The following is a 15,819-nucleotide window of genomic DNA, read 5'->3' on the forward strand; positions in this document are numbered from 1 at the left end:
GCTTCAAGTCTCCAGCAGGCATCTCAGGATGGGATTTGCCCCACCCAATGATCGAGCTAAGGCTTCCAGGATTATCCAAGATGGCCACTCTGGCTTCGAAATTTGTTGGCAAATGGGGAGCTGCAGCTCAGGGGTGGACGTGGTCAGCTGGAGGTCCTGGAGATGGGATGCAGTTGGTCTGGCAGGGGTCCTGGAGATCTGGTGTGTTTGGTGTGGTTGTGGGATCCTGGTTGTCGGGTGCAATTAGTCTGTCTGGGGTCCCGGTGATAGGGTGCAGTCAGTTGGTCTGGTGGTCCTGGCAGCAGGGAGCAGTCAGTCGATGTGAGGGCCCCAGAGGTAGGGAGTGATCGGTCGGGCTGAGGGATCCTGGAGACGGGGCTCAGTCAGTCCAGCTAGGGTCCTACGGGACCTGGCTGTGGTCTCAAAATGCGGCAGCCACATGCAATCAAACCTGCAGGTACTGTAACAGTGAACTTCCAGGCAGCAGCAGGCAGCTGGTGCTCCACTGGCAGTTGGCAATCGGGAGGTGAACCTCGAGCGTTGGGTGATGGATAGGAGTAAGGGAAGTGATGGACAGGCGAGAGGCAGGTAAATGGCGGATGATAGATGCCTGACAGTGAGCAATCTACTGTCAAAAACATGTCGATATGCTGGCAGACTGCAGGTCATCACAGCAGACAAATGGGTAAACACCAGGGGATCGATAAGCAGCAAAAACTGTCTCACCGAGAAACAGATATCCTCTGCTTGAAACCGGCGATATGGAGTGACAAAGAATGCAGCCTCCCTCTAGTCCGCCATCTTGGATCTCACATAAACCCCCAGAAGTTCTTATCTGGACTTTCTATAAGCCACCCATTTCTCCTTACTGCATCTGAGAAAACGCCCAAAGTCCACCTAATTGCAGGTCCATCTTATGTCCCTATATTTACTTTTACATCCCAATAATGTTTCCCTGGGGTAAAGCAATTCTGATTCAGAACACTAAAGGTATTTTCAGATTCCCCTTGCCCTTGGTATATCAGATCATCACAGTTCTGAGCAACACTTTTTATTGAAGAAACATCTTTTATTCTTTTATAAGATGTTGAAATGAGCTATGTTTGAGTCCTAACAAACAGCTATTGCAAGCGTGGCGAGGAAGGGAGTTCAGTGCATTATGGAACCTGGTTGGCTTCAAGAAAAATATAAATGCCGAGTGAGGACAGTGGAGGAAGAGAAAAGGAAGAGTAGGTGAAATAATTTGTGTTCTATCCTAGAAGATACATTGGGCATAAATCATAAAGGTTAGGATTGTACAGGACCTTGGTAACCATCTGTTCCAGACAGACTGAGAAACATCTAGCCAGGATGGCTGTTGTGTCTGAAAATTCTCAGGGTCAGTATTTCAGAAGTGGGTCTCTCCATCCTCCTTAAAATACCTATAATTTTACAGCTTGTTCATAGCTTCATCATATTTCTAACCCTGGTGTGCCTACTTTCATTTAAGACTCTTCATAATTTTTGCTATAGGCTTATGTACTACGTCATCCACTTCTTATACCACCCTTATTCTATTTCTGATCATTGAAATATGAAGGTCTGTAAGTCAGAAATTTCTGAATTTTGGTGGCAGTGATCTTGGTGAAGTTGCTTTGCTTCTCTCAACCTCATTTAACCTTCATGATGATGTACTTTATTATGGTACCTCAGCACAGGAATATAGAGAGAAATAAAGGAGATAGTGTATACAGAACTTAATGCTGTATCTTGTCCATAGTAAAGTTTGGTAAATTTTAGCTTTCAATAGTTACAAGTAACATTGATACCAGTATAATAGTACTAATAACTAGTAGTAATCAGTCTGCTTCTTTACAAACCAAGTATCAACAATAAAGATTTTCACAAAGGAGATGAATGTGGGGATCATAATATGTTTGAATTTTTGTATGTTAAATTAATTAGGAAATGTGGAGACAGGGATATGTTGAAGTAGGACAGAAGAGGCTGGACACCAGAGGAATTAGCATGAAGCAGGTTTATTGGCTGCAACTGGTCCAGAGGGGGCTTTGCCTAAAACATTCTCTGGACCATGAATCTAGAAATTCTTTGAACTTTATACTCAGTGGTGGCAGGGGGGCAGAGCTGGGAGGTGTACATTTTTGCAGGGGTCTACATGAAAGTAATTTTTTTTCTTTGAGTTCTCAGAAGATGCCTATTGTCCCATTTCTTAGAACTGTCAGGGGGAATTTTACAGGGTATACCATGAAAGTAGAGTACATCTATCAAGTCTAGGTTAAATTTAGGTTTTGCAACATAGGGCAGAGCAACAGGAAATAGGGCATCTAACCACACTGAGCCCCAAATGAGCAACACTGACCTGAGATAGAAATGGTTTCCACTTAGTCTTATTCAGTGAAGGGGTTCTTCATGGAGCAAGACACTTGTCTCTTTGAGCTGACTCAATGAGGGATGACTGTCTGAAACAAACCATCAACATCTTAGGTCTCATCTTCAGAAATAAATGGTATCTTCTCTCCTTTTGCATCTTTTCATGGTACCCCATGCTGGGGAACCCATCCCTCATCATGCATGTCATCTTTATTTCTTCATCTTTTGGGCCTACCATGAGGATGTGAGGACTAGAACCAGGACCTGAAAAAGATAATCATTCACCAAAGACCTGAATGATTTTTGTCCAGAAATTCCTAATTTTAGACAGCAGCACTAGCATGAGGAGATAGATGATGAAGTACCATCATTCCAGGTGGGAAGAGAGGATTTCTTTTCTTTTTTTTTTCCATGAGAGAAATGAATATCAGTGATTCAAATATTACAGAATAATTGAAGATGATATTAAGAATTATATCAAGACTTGTCACACAATTTCTATTCAAGCATACCAGCAGTTAGGTTACAGAAGGAGAATAGGAAAGATGGAGGGTAAAATTTTCCAATGTTGGACCCTTTCAGAAAATAACTCATATCTAACCATTCATCTATTCAATTTATTGAAGTCTCAAAGAGGATGATCTCTCTGCATTTAAAATTAGACTTCTTATAGTCAATTCCTTAAATAATCTCCCTTTGTAATTTTTTCCAAATTTTCTTTCTTCCTCTGGGTAGAAATTATGTAAAAGATAAGGGTAGTCTGATGAAATGAGTCCATGAAAGAGTCAAGGTGCCTTTTTTTTTTTTTACCTGCACCCCTTTCTCTTCCCTTTCCATCACCTCTCCTCTTCAACTCATCACAAAACAGGGTCTTCTAGTGGTTCCACATAGCCAGCATTGGTATGAAAACAAAATTATGAGACTGCTAGAATAACTCACTGTCTCTGAGAACAATGAATACCCTCACCTCTAAAACTATATATTATTTTGCTTTTATATCACATTGTATGAATCTCTTATGTCTGGCTCCACCTCCAATTTCTCAGCTGTAGGGACTATATTTAAACACCTGGCTACATAATATTTTGGCTAAAGTTATAAAATTGTTAACCCTGTTTACTACCAGATCCTGACCTTATAGGGAGAACATACTTCTGGAAAATGGAAAGAAATCTGCAAGAAAATACATCTTTTTAGAGTTGCCTGAGTAGTTGCCAACTTTCTTAAACAAAGGAAAAGAATATGTGAATCAAAATGGTCCTGAGTAAAACATAGCAAATCAAAGCTTAGGAAGCAAGAACTAACAGACCAAAGAGAACTTGTACCTCCTAGAGGAATATAACCATTAAAGTTCCAATGAAACAAGTAGATAAAATCGATAGCTGGGCTGGGTTTGTGGCTCAGTGGTAGAATGCTAGCCTAGAATGTGTGAGGCACTGGGTTCGATCCTCAGCACCACATAAAAATATAAATAAATAAAATAAAAGTTATAAAAAATTGTTAATACATTTTTTAAAAAAATCTATACCTATGCTAAGAAACAAAACAGGAAGGGATGTCCACATTAAGTTAAAGGAAGATAAGTATGGGTTTATTATAATCAACCAACTAGGCAAAGGTTAACTAAATGGAAGATAAGTATTGGTATGCAATCAACCAACTAGGCAAAGGTTAACTGAATGGAAGATAAGTATTGGTATGCAATCAACCAACTAGGCAAAGGTTAACTGAATGGAAGATAAGTGTGGGTATATAATCAACTGTCTGCTTATGAAAGTCAAGTTATATCCTATTAACTGATACAGAAAGGATACTAAAAAATGCTGTGAGTCTCATGAAGTTAGTTTTGGGATCATAGGAGATTTTTTACCTCTACCTAAGATGATCCTAAAGTGGGATCACAGTAACTTGACTTGGAGAGTTTGTTGCTTTTCCTTCAAGATTTAATGGATTCTGTTTTTTCCTATTAAAAGAAGACCTAAAGAAAATGGGTAAAATGAGCCTATTGGTGTATTGTCAGCATCAACTGAGAACTATTAACTTAAGATAGGACTGATGTATTTAAAAGAGTAGAAGGCATGAACTGAAAAAACTATACATTTGTCTTAGCAGAGAGTATAGTTTTAGAAATTGAAGCAGAATGATACTGTAAAAGAAATGAGCAGATAAATTATTATAACCACATAGAAAATTTAGAATTTACTTTGGTATCTGCCTGAGAAGTTTATGGAAAATAATGCATGTGTACATTGGTGGTGATTTTCTGCTATTAGTCATTCACTAATGGTATAGGAATAAGTTAATAAACATTGGAAAAAATTTTGAGCATTCCATGAAACTTTAAAACATTTCTGCAAATTAAAATTTTAAAATATAAAAATCAAAACAATTAAAAGAGAGAAACATGAATAACAACTATACACAATTAACAACATAGGAAAAAACCTCAAAAACATAATGTTGAGCAATAAAATCCAGAGTAAAAGAATGTGTGTGTGTGTGTGTGTGTGTGTGTGTGTGTGTGTGTGCGAGAGAGAGAGAGAGAGAGAGAGAGAGAGAGAAATTCAAATACAAGCAAAACTAACATAAGAGATTAGAAATCAGAACAGTTATTACCATTGGGGGGATAATGACTGGAAGGGGAAAAGCAGATTTTCCTGGATATTAGAAGTTGTGTTTCCTGATGTGGGTGCTAGTTTTTCAGGTTTATTCATTTTTGAAAATTTATGGAGTGGTGCATTTAAATTCTCTGCTTTGTTACATTTCAGTATATTTTATTGAAAAAGTAGTAGAAGAGAGAACGGTGAAATATTTTTGTGATGATGATATAAAAGGATGCTATAAAACTAAGATGTAAAATATAGTGCTGGCAGTTCTGCTCTTATAGTATTTTTAAATTTCTGCAAATAAAAGATACCATAAAATTTTAAGACAAATACAAATAGGAAAAAGTTTTTTCAATATTTATAAGAATAAAAGAGCAACTATGAATCAACAGAATTTTTTTCAGTAAAAGATCCCCTTCCTCCTCCAAAAACAGTTAATTAAAGGACATAAACAGGAGACTGAAAGAAGAAAATATACAAATAGATAAGAAAAGGTTTCTAATTTATTTTTATGAGTGATAAAAATGGGATTTCTTGCCAGGTGTGGTGGCACAGGCCAGTAATCCCAACAGCTAGGGAGGCTGAGGCAGGAGGATTGTGAGTTCAAAGCCAGCCTCAAAAACTCAGGGAGGCCCTAAGCAACTCAGCGATACCCTGCCTCTACATATATAAATATATTTAAAGGAGAGGGAGAGAGAGAAAGAGAGAGCATGTGCACTGGGGATGTGGCTCAGTGACTCAATCCCTGGTACCAAAAAAAAAAAAAAAAAAGATTTCTTTATCTATCGGACTTGAAAATATAGAAACAAAAGAGAGTATTTGGCATCATCAAAGGTGTGAAGAAATGTTTATTCTCACACAGTGCCAATACAAATGTAATCTGAAATAATTACTGAACTATGCATACATTTAAAGAAATGTTATGTTGCACACTCTTCCATCTTTTTATTAATCACCTGTAAATCTTCTTCTGTAAAGTGTCTGTCCAGTTCTTTGGCCCATTTATTGATTGGGTTCTTTGTATTTTTGCTGTAAAGTTTTGTAAGTTCTTTGTAAATACTGGAGATTAGTGCTTTATCTGAAGTGTGTCTGAAAAAGATTTTCTCCCACTCTGTATGCTCTCAGTTCACATTATTGTTTCTTTTGCTGAGAAAAAGCTTTTTAGTTTGAATCCATCCCATTTATTGACTCTTGCTTTGATTTCTTGTGCTTTGGGAGTCTTTTTAAGGAAGTCTGATCCTAAGCCAACATGATGAAGATTTGGACCTACTTTTTCTTCTATTTGGTGCGGGGTCTCTGGTCTAATTCCTAGATCCTTGATCCATTTTGAGTTGAGTTTTGTGCAGGGTGAGAGATAGGGGTTTAGTTTCATTCTGCTGCATATGGATTTCTAGTTCTCCCAGCACCATTTGTTGAACAGGCTTTCTTTTAGAGAAATGCAAATTAAAACAACTTGAAGATTTCATCTTACTCCAATTAGAATGGCTATTTTCAATAACACAAGCAGTAATAGATGTTGGCATGGATGTGGGGGAAAATACACACTTTTACATTACTGGTGGAGTTGCAAATTGGTGCAGCCAGTCTGGAAAGCAGTATGGAGAATCCTCAGAAAACTTGAATGGACCCACATTTTGACCCAGTTATCCCATTCCTCTGTTTATCCCAAAGGACTTAAAATTAGCATACTACAGTAATGCAGCCACATCAATGCTTATAGCAGCTCAATTCACAATAGCTAGATTGTGGAACCAACTTAGATGCCCTTCAATAGATGAATGGATAAAGAAACTGTGGTATATATACACAATGAAATATTATTCAGCCATAAAGAAGAATAATATTATGGCATTTTGCAGATAAATGGATAGAATTGGAGAATATCATGCTAAATGAAATAAGACAATCCCAAAAAACCAAAGGCTGAATATTTTCCTTGATAAAGTGGATGATGATATGTGATGGGGGGGCTGGTGAGAGAAGAATGGAGGAACTTTAGATTATGTACAGGGAAATAAGGGGGGGTATGAAAAATGATGGAATGAGACAGACATCATTACCCTGTGTACATGTATGATTACACAAATGGTATGAATCTACATCATGCACAACTATAGAAACAAAATGATGTACCCCATTTGTGTACAATGAATCAAAATGCAGTCTGTAAAAATTTTAAAAATAAATAAATAAATTAAATGTTATGATTACTTTCAAACTGAATTGTTAAACTAGCATATATAAACTTAATAACTGAGAATTTCCTTATGTGAGAAACACTATATATCACCACATAATTATCAGTTAATATATATATTTAATCATTTTGTCATGATTTAAAAATTAAAAATAATATTAGGTAAGTATACACATAAATTATGAAACTTCTATGCATTTGCAAGCATAGAAGAACAAAATCTTTGTAATTTATCTATTATATGTTGTTAAGGAGGACAGGGCAAGTTGCAGAAAGAACATATTGCAAGGTATTTTAAATAAGTGCTATGGACTGATATTTTTAGTAAGTGTTGTGGGGCAGGTAATTATTTGTCTTTTTAATAGTACTATTAACTTTGCTTTGATAACTATTACTTAAGTGTCCCCCTAGATTTTTCTCTTTCTTGATTTTAATTATGGTTTTTTAGCCTCAGACATATTTGTTTGGCTTAAAGTAAAAACTGCATGGAGACCTTTCTCTATTGTTGAGTGTATTAATTAATTAGAGCAATTGTACAAAAGTGTTAATGAGCTAGTCTCCTTATGGGGAACAGAAAGAACATTTGAGAGACTGTGGAGGAGGTTTCTCAAAACCTAAAGGAGGCACACACAAATCTTCAGGTTATTTTTTGTTTTTGTTTTGTTTTTGTTTTTGTTTTTGTTTGTTTGGCACTGGGGACTGAACTCAGGGGCACTTAACCACTGAACCACACTTCCATTCCTTTAATATTTTTATTTAGAGAAAGGGTCTCACTAAGTTGCTGAAGCTGGCTTTGAACTCATGGTCCTCCCTCTTCAGCCTCCTGAGTCACTAGGATTATAGGTGTGCTCTACCTCACCCAGCTTCAGTTTCCTTTTGAAGTTTTATCAAGGCTTTAGCAATATTTGGAGTTAATATCCATGGAGGTGATAGCAGAGTGATGTAACAAAGACTTGAATTATAAGCATCCTATCGCTAACCAGTGAGAGACCGGCTCTGGAGTGTTATCCACTCCTGGATACAAGGGCTGAATTACACCCCAAGGATCTTAGCACAATCATTCCTCAAGGGAAAGAGAAACAAGAAGCTCCAACGAAAACTAACAGATAACTCCTAGTTCCTGTTTGGTTGAGGAATCAGGTTTAATTTGTTTTTATCCAGGTTAACACATATTTTTCAAGACTAGTTTATTAACAGATTAATTATCTGTTATGTAAATAAATATCTGGAAGGGCATAGAACAAGCTGGTAGTTAGAGTCACACTGGAAGAGAAAGAATTATTGAAGGGAAAGGGAGGATTATCAGTTTATATTTTATACCTTCCTGGGTTGATAATGATACAATGATCTTATTTTGGTTATAAATGAAAGAACACCAAGTACAAAAAACCTTCGGTGGCCAATTCATTATCCTAAGCACTCTTCCTCAGTCTATTTCAGATTTTCACACAGGACCCTCTCTTCATTTTCCACTTATTTCCCCCAAGACCACTCAGCTAATGATTTTTTTCTACTTCTGCTTTACTTAATTATTGAAGATGGATTATATCTGACCTCAGCCCTATGCTATGATTTTTCTATAGTATCAGTACACCCTGTCACCACCCTTGTAGTTATTTCCACCAAATAATGTAATAATGACCCAGCCACTAATGCTCCCAGGTGAGACTCTGTTCATCACAGAACCCAGTGCAGGGGTGGGGGTGGTCTCGAGGTGAAATGGTACATTTTGGTAATCATGATATATTCCTTCAAAATGCATGGGGAGAAACATGAGTGGAAAAAAGTACCTTTTTAAAAGTACCTGTTTGTTATAGCGCAAATTTATACAAGTAGTTCAGTCTATCATGCTAAGTGAAATAAGCCAGTTCCAAAATATCAAAAGCCAAATGTTTTCTCTGATATATGGATGCTGACACAATGGGGTCAGGGGAAGAATAGAAGTTCAATGGATTAAACAAAGGGAATGAAGGGAAGGGAGGGGGGATGGAAATAGGAAAGACAGAATGAATTGGACGTAACTTTCCTATGTTCTTATATGGATACACAACCAGTGAAACTCCACATCATGTACAACCATAAGAATGGGGTCCTAATTAGATTAAGTTATACTCCATGTATGTATAATATGTCAAAACACACTCTACTGTCATGTATATGTAAGAAGGACAAATAAAAAGTTGGAAATAACCTAAATATCTATAAATAGAGGAATCATTAAATGATGACATGTCTAATACATTACTAACATAAAATCTGTATGAAATATGTTTGGGGAGAAAAGAAAAAGCAAATTGCCAAAAAAGTATGTATACTCCTGCAATTTATACCTAAAACAAGGGCAAACAATATCATGTATTTTACAGATCTAAATATGCATGGAAATGTTCTAGTGCTGGAAAAATCCCCACCAAACTGATGATAGCTATCATTTCTGAGAAGTAACTATGGGTGTAGTCATGGTAGACTTTAGTTTCATTTGCAATGGCTGAATAGAACTATAATGATCTATTACATATGTAATTAGACAAAAATACACTTTTCATTTTTAGAAACTAATGGGTGATATTTTCCCAAATTAATAAGATATTATTTGTTACTCTGAAAAAAATGAAGTACAGCAAAACAAATGTTTAAATAGATCAAGAACACTTGGAATTAAATTCAGTGTTTAGGTTGTTGATCAGCTCCAAACATATCTGCCTCTCTGTCCTATTGACCACCATTCCCTCGAAATCAAACACAGAATACTTGCATTTCTCTGAGAGTGGTTTGTATTTTCAGATAAATACTCACCTTTTAAATAAGAAGACTTATTTAAAATGATTGCCTTAAAGAAAAAAAAAGGCCCAGAGACTATAGATTCTTACAGCTACTCTTCCCTCAGACATGCAATCCTTCACCAATTCTGCCCTCACTCTGAAATCTGCTAGTTGTTCTCCTGCCTACTCCATTTCATCCTGATTGATGTACACAGTCACTGAGAACTGGGAGGGAAACCACCGTAGCTCCATGTTCTCCATGTTCATTGCTGGGGACACATAGCAGGGAAGCATGGTCACAATGGGCTCCAAGAAACCAATCACCTGGAACAACTCTGCAGGATAAGCCAAAGGTGAAAAGAACATCAAAAAGACGTGCCTGGACTTTTCAGAGCACAGCATCATTACTGGCCCTAGTAGGGCACCATGGACATCCCCTCAATCTCACAATTATCTACAGCACACATTTGGTCTGAGAATGTGGTGCTGAACAAAGCAAAGAAAATTTTTACCCTTGGAGCTTACAAACCCGGTGGAGCAGTCTCATATAAATCAAATGATTTTTTAGTTGCTGCAGTAGTGCATTCTATGATGGAAGAGGGAAAAGTGTGGGAAATCATGAGCCTAGAGTTTTCAGTCAAGTCTTAGTCATTAGTAAATGCATTCCTCCAAAAGCTTTATTGTCCTGATATGCAGGCAAATAAATCATTATATCAAGATAGAGAATTTAGAATTAACCCAGGTCATATTAGAATTGATGGAGTGATACAATCCTTTTATTCAGAGAACAAGAAAACCCAGGTCTAGAAAACAAGAAATATTCTCACCTGAGGACACATGGACACCTGGAGGAGGAGGACAGAGAAGAGGTCTCTTATCAGGGACAAATCCAAGGCACTCACCATCTTTCCCAGTCCAAGGAACAGTATGACCCAGAGGGAGATCCTGCAGCCTAGTTCATAGTGCTTTAGTAAATGGACTCCTGGAGCTCTCAGACAACTGCAATGCCACTCCCAGTGAGAGACACTGGGAGACACTCACAAAACAGACTTTTCAATTCCCTTTACCAGGGAAACAGTCCTCATCTTTTTTTAAAAAATTGGTTCTTTCTAGTTCTACATGACAGTAGTATCCATTTTGAATATCATAATCACATTCTGCAGTAAATCTGCTCAGAGGTCTCTAAACTTTTCTCCTTTAAGAAGAATATCTGTCCAATGGACAGAGAAATAGAAAAAAGGCAAAGAGAAACCATGGGGAGAGGTGGAGTTATCACAAATATTACTCTGGCTTTCATGAATTTCTCTCCACATTTCTCCACAGATGTAACTCAGTCTGTCCTCTGTTCACCCCTAGAATCTTTGGCCAGATTTCCTCCCTCTTGCCCATCACCCAGAAAACTCACACAGCACTCACATCATTTAAGTTCTTAGAGAGAAAAAGTTTTCCTGGAACTCATCTGCAAAGCCCCAGGTACCAAGAAAAGGCACTCCCACCACCCTCCCAGTTCCCCTTTCTGGCTGCTCAGAGGTCTACCTGTAAGTCTTGCTCCCAGATACTTTAGAAAACTTGGGGTCCTGAAGGAAGGCTTATATGGTCATTTAAAGGATTTGGAAAATTGGAAGCAAGAACATACCCCAGCAGAACTGTTCAGCAATTAAACTTCTCTTCCATCACCCTGACATTCTCCAAACTGAAAGTAAAAGAAGGAAAGAGAAATTTGACATAGCACAGAAAAACAAATCTAATAATTACACATTTGCAAGGTATAGAAAGGGTCCAAATCAACTGATTTCCCTTTTCCGAGAAATACATGATTTGTATTAATAGAACTTGACCTCCTTAATTAAAATCCTGATTATGATTTTGGACAAATTACACAACCTCTCTTGGCCTCAGTTTCCTTGCCTGACAAGAAATTTGGTAACAATACATACCCTCAGTTTTTCATGAGGATTACATGAATTAATGCATGTAAAGCACTCACTTTCCATAGAGCATTTGTTTTGATATGTGCTAGCAATTTTTGTTATAAAGTCCAGCTCAATTCACATGAATATTTTTGGCATTCTGAAGATAAATTTTCATCTACCAGTTAGGACCCTCATTCCATTAGACAGAGAATTGAAAAGACAGACACAGTCCAACTTTCTGACTCTCCTCCCAGGCATAAAAATTTCCTCCACTAACATTTGTTAATCCACCCCAACCAGGTAAAAGATAAACATTTTGATTAGCCCAAAAAATATTTTCTGAACCCTTTCATCTTCCTTCCATGCTGTGAACAATAAGGATAAAATTACTTTCCTCTGTCTCTATAATTCATTTTTGTTTTGTGCATCCTTTAAATTCTATGAACTCTAAAATAATGGGTTTTTTTTCTTCTTTTGAATGGTAGAAAGAGTCTGAAATAATTAAGAAAACCCCACTGGGTGGGATGGCATATGCCTATAATCCCAGATAGTTGGGAGGTTGAGGTAGGAGAATCACAAGTTCAAGTCCAGCCTGGGCAACTCAATGAAACCCTGTCTGAAAATAAAAAATAAAAAAGGCTGAGAGTATAGTGCAGTGGTAAAGTGCCCCAGGGTTCAATTCACAGTACTGCAAAAGAAAAAAGAAAAATCAAGACAGCTCTATTTACATTTTTTAACATTCTGGATCTAATATTAAATATCTACAATTAGTTTATAAGAGACTTAGCAAAGAATCATAGTCCCTACGACAGGAGTCCCCTGTGTTTCTCCTTTGGTAGCAAAGTAATAAAACTTATTTTTCCTTTTTCTCAAAAAAAAAAAAAAAGAAAGAAAAAAGAGACTTAGTAAAATAAGATTTAAATAAATACAAACTAGACATAGTCTAACAAAATCATATATAGGATAACATTAATTTTAAAATTAAAATAAATTTTAGAAAGCATTCAAAGAAACAAGATTTCCCTTTTAAATATAGATATTCTTAAAAATAGATAACTTTCAATGACAGCAGAATACAAAAATGCAAAATCAATTGGAAACTCAAAAAGAAATTTATAATCACAATTAAGCAGAAGTTAATAGTATTATTACAGAATATACAAGTGAAGTTAGAGGTTTCAAATAGTATAACAACTATGCTATATCAAATATTTACTTCATGACTTGGTAAGATCTAACAATTTCTCATAGCTTTTGGTTATCAGAAGTCCTTTCAAGGCAATTAGTATGAATTAGTAGACATGTTATCTCATGGAACCTCTTCTTACACTATGCTTACAATGGCAAATCTTTTCCAGGTCTGCCTATATAAGTAAATACCCAAATATTTGTTTATTCTTAGTACTGCTTTTAAAACTTGTTTAAATATCTAATGGGGTTTACCTTTCCCAAACAGGCATGGATTTGACATGTGTATGGATTATGTCATTATGTTTCTGGAAAACAATTTAAACTTTTAAAATAAGTCTCAACTACAGAAAAGCCACACAATCTTCTGTAGACAACTGCATTGGAAAAGGCTAACAGGAATAAGAAAGAGAGAGAGAGAAAGGAAGAGAGGGAGAGGGAAAAACTCAAGCCAACATGTCTCTTCAATAAAATATCTATCAAATCCCCTATCTTGTTATTCCAGTTCCACTAACAGTGACCACAAGGGGTTGGAGTAAACAGGGGATAGGATGTGTAAAACAAAGCCGATACCCCGCCATTTCAGGTGCAGCAATTTTCCCCGCCTCCCAACCACTTGTCAATCTGTGCTCCGCCCACCTCTTATGTTACAGGAATTTCCTGCTTCCCACTTTACATCCTAGCTTGCCAGTCTGAACATGCTAACTAGCTATTGGTTCATCAGTCAGCTTGCAAGTATTCTCCTCCGCTATTGGTTCCTTCCAGCCCAGGAGATTCCAATATCTGGAAGAAGCATCCACGCCATCTTTCTCTTTTCCCTTCTTTTCCAACCCCTCATTGGATGCGCTAGTTGTCCACATAATAAAGTCTCTTGCATGAGGCCCTGTGTCTGTCGTGGATTTCTGGGAGCTATTGTTGAGCCACAACTGAGACCGGGCATACGGAGCGCCAGTTCCGTGGAGGGGCTAGAACTACCGCAGGTCCCGAGCTGAGCTGCATTTTTCCTTACAGGATGTACCTCAGATATATCAATACCTCCTCGAACTGCAAGCCCCTGCATTCAAACCTGAAACCTTCATCTTTATATAAGGGTTTTTTGCTGGGGGTGGTTCTGATCACTTACTTACCCAGTACTTTGTTTTTTTTACCCTTACACTTGAATATTAATTTTGTTGTTCATATAATTCTAGTTTTCCACTCAGGATTGTAAAGACTACATTTGTATTTTTTTTTCTAGCAATGAATATTGAATAATACATGTATAATAGAATGTAATACTTTTTATTCTGTTCGTAACATGTTTCCCAGACTCTGGAAGCTTTGAAGTTTTTGTTTATCTATGGAGCTCTAAAACTTTACAAGAAAAAGCTAATTTCTTTATTTCTATAATAAAAAACAAATATCTTTATTTCAACAATCCAACTTTTTTATGAAATGGGCTTTCAACCCAGGAACCCGATTATTGCCACTAATTTCCTTCTTTCCACTTTGGAAATTCTATGTATGAATGTCAAAGTTCTGGATCTATTGTGCTTAACTCAATTTGTGTTTCCTAAAATTTATATTTTTGATTCAATATATCACTATTTTGGTAGAATTCAGTAACTCCCTCTTTCTAGCCCAATGTTTTATATTTGTATTAATATTTAGTGCTATCTATGATGATAATTGATCCTTCCATTTGGTTTCTATTTTAAGCCAGTTTTTCATTTCCAAGACTGTTACTCCAATACTGTACTCCCTACACTTTCCTATTATATTTCACATTTGAATATATTTGAAAAAATCCATTTTGCACTCATTATTCTTTATCTTTTCTGTTAGATACATCTGAAAATTAGAGATAAGTAAAATTAAGGCAAAAACAGCCATATTTTCACCTCTCAAATAAATATCGTTTTGTGGCTTAAAAGTCTGTTCTTCAGTCTTTCATAGTGTTTTTAAAACTGCTGCATTTTGAAATCAATAATAATTTGTAGATTTTTTTTTCTTCTACAGTGCTCTTCTTCCACATCTTTCTCTCTAAAATACACAAAACACTGGTATGTACTCAGGGTAATTCCCTCAATATTCTCTACAGATAACTCAATTTTACTCATTTCTCCATTATTGGAGAAAACTACATTTGAATATGAGTTTTTCAAGTTTATTTTTACAGTTTAGTTGGAAATATATGTTATTCTATTTACATTTTGGAATAGAATATGCACATTAGACATTCATTATAATTTTCAAAACAAACAAGAATCAAATAGTGTATTAAATCCTTCAGTTTTCCCTTTAAATTGCTCTGTATTTCAGAGATAAAACTGTTAGGTATGTATCAGAACCCAAAGGAGACAAGGTGGCCTTGGGGAGGAGGGCTACCTGGTGTGATATGAAAGTACTTTAGTTGAGGGAGGAGGGTATGAATCAGGAGGGGATGAGACCTGTAAAAGAGTAAATGGCCGGCTATTCATACAATACAGTGTTATGCAGCAATAAATGTAAACAAAATACTGATACACACAACGTGGTTGAATCTCAAAAAACATTTTGTTTTGCCAAAGAAGTCAAACACAAAGGCACACATATGTATTGCTCCTATTTTGTTATTTTTGAAGTTCTAGAATAGGTAAGACAAAGTCACCATGATTGGTATCAGAATACTGTTTGTTTCTTCAGGTTTGACTGACGATGAACATGAGGGAAGTTTTCAAGAGAAGGAAATACTCCATATTTTGATCAAGGTGGTGGTTGCATTAGTATGAGCATTTGTGGAATCTGAACAAAAACTAGGTATT

At 36.5% G+C, this 15,819-nt stretch overlaps 1 pseudogene across 1 annotated transcript in view; it reads right to left on the reverse strand.

The window, feature by feature from the left end:
• LOC306665767 overlaps positions 1-10,840 on the reverse strand; it is a 32,103-nt pseudogene extending 21,263 nt beyond the window's left edge. Inside the window, exons 1-3 of the transcript in view lie at positions 10,763-10,840; positions 10,031-10,118; positions 2,457-2,527 (exon numbers count right to left, since the gene is read on the reverse strand). The product of the transcript in view is annotated as an uncharacterized misc_RNA (transcript). The remainder of the gene's footprint in view (positions 1-2,456; positions 2,528-10,030; positions 10,119-10,762) is intronic.
• Positions 10,841-15,819: the final 4,979 nt, after the last annotated feature.

This window comes from Sciurus vulgaris (assembly GCF_902686455.1).
Source record: "Sciurus vulgaris genome assembly, chromosome: 7".
In the NCBI taxonomy this organism is placed as follows: domain Eukaryota; kingdom Metazoa; phylum Chordata; class Mammalia; order Rodentia; family Sciuridae; genus Sciurus; species Sciurus vulgaris.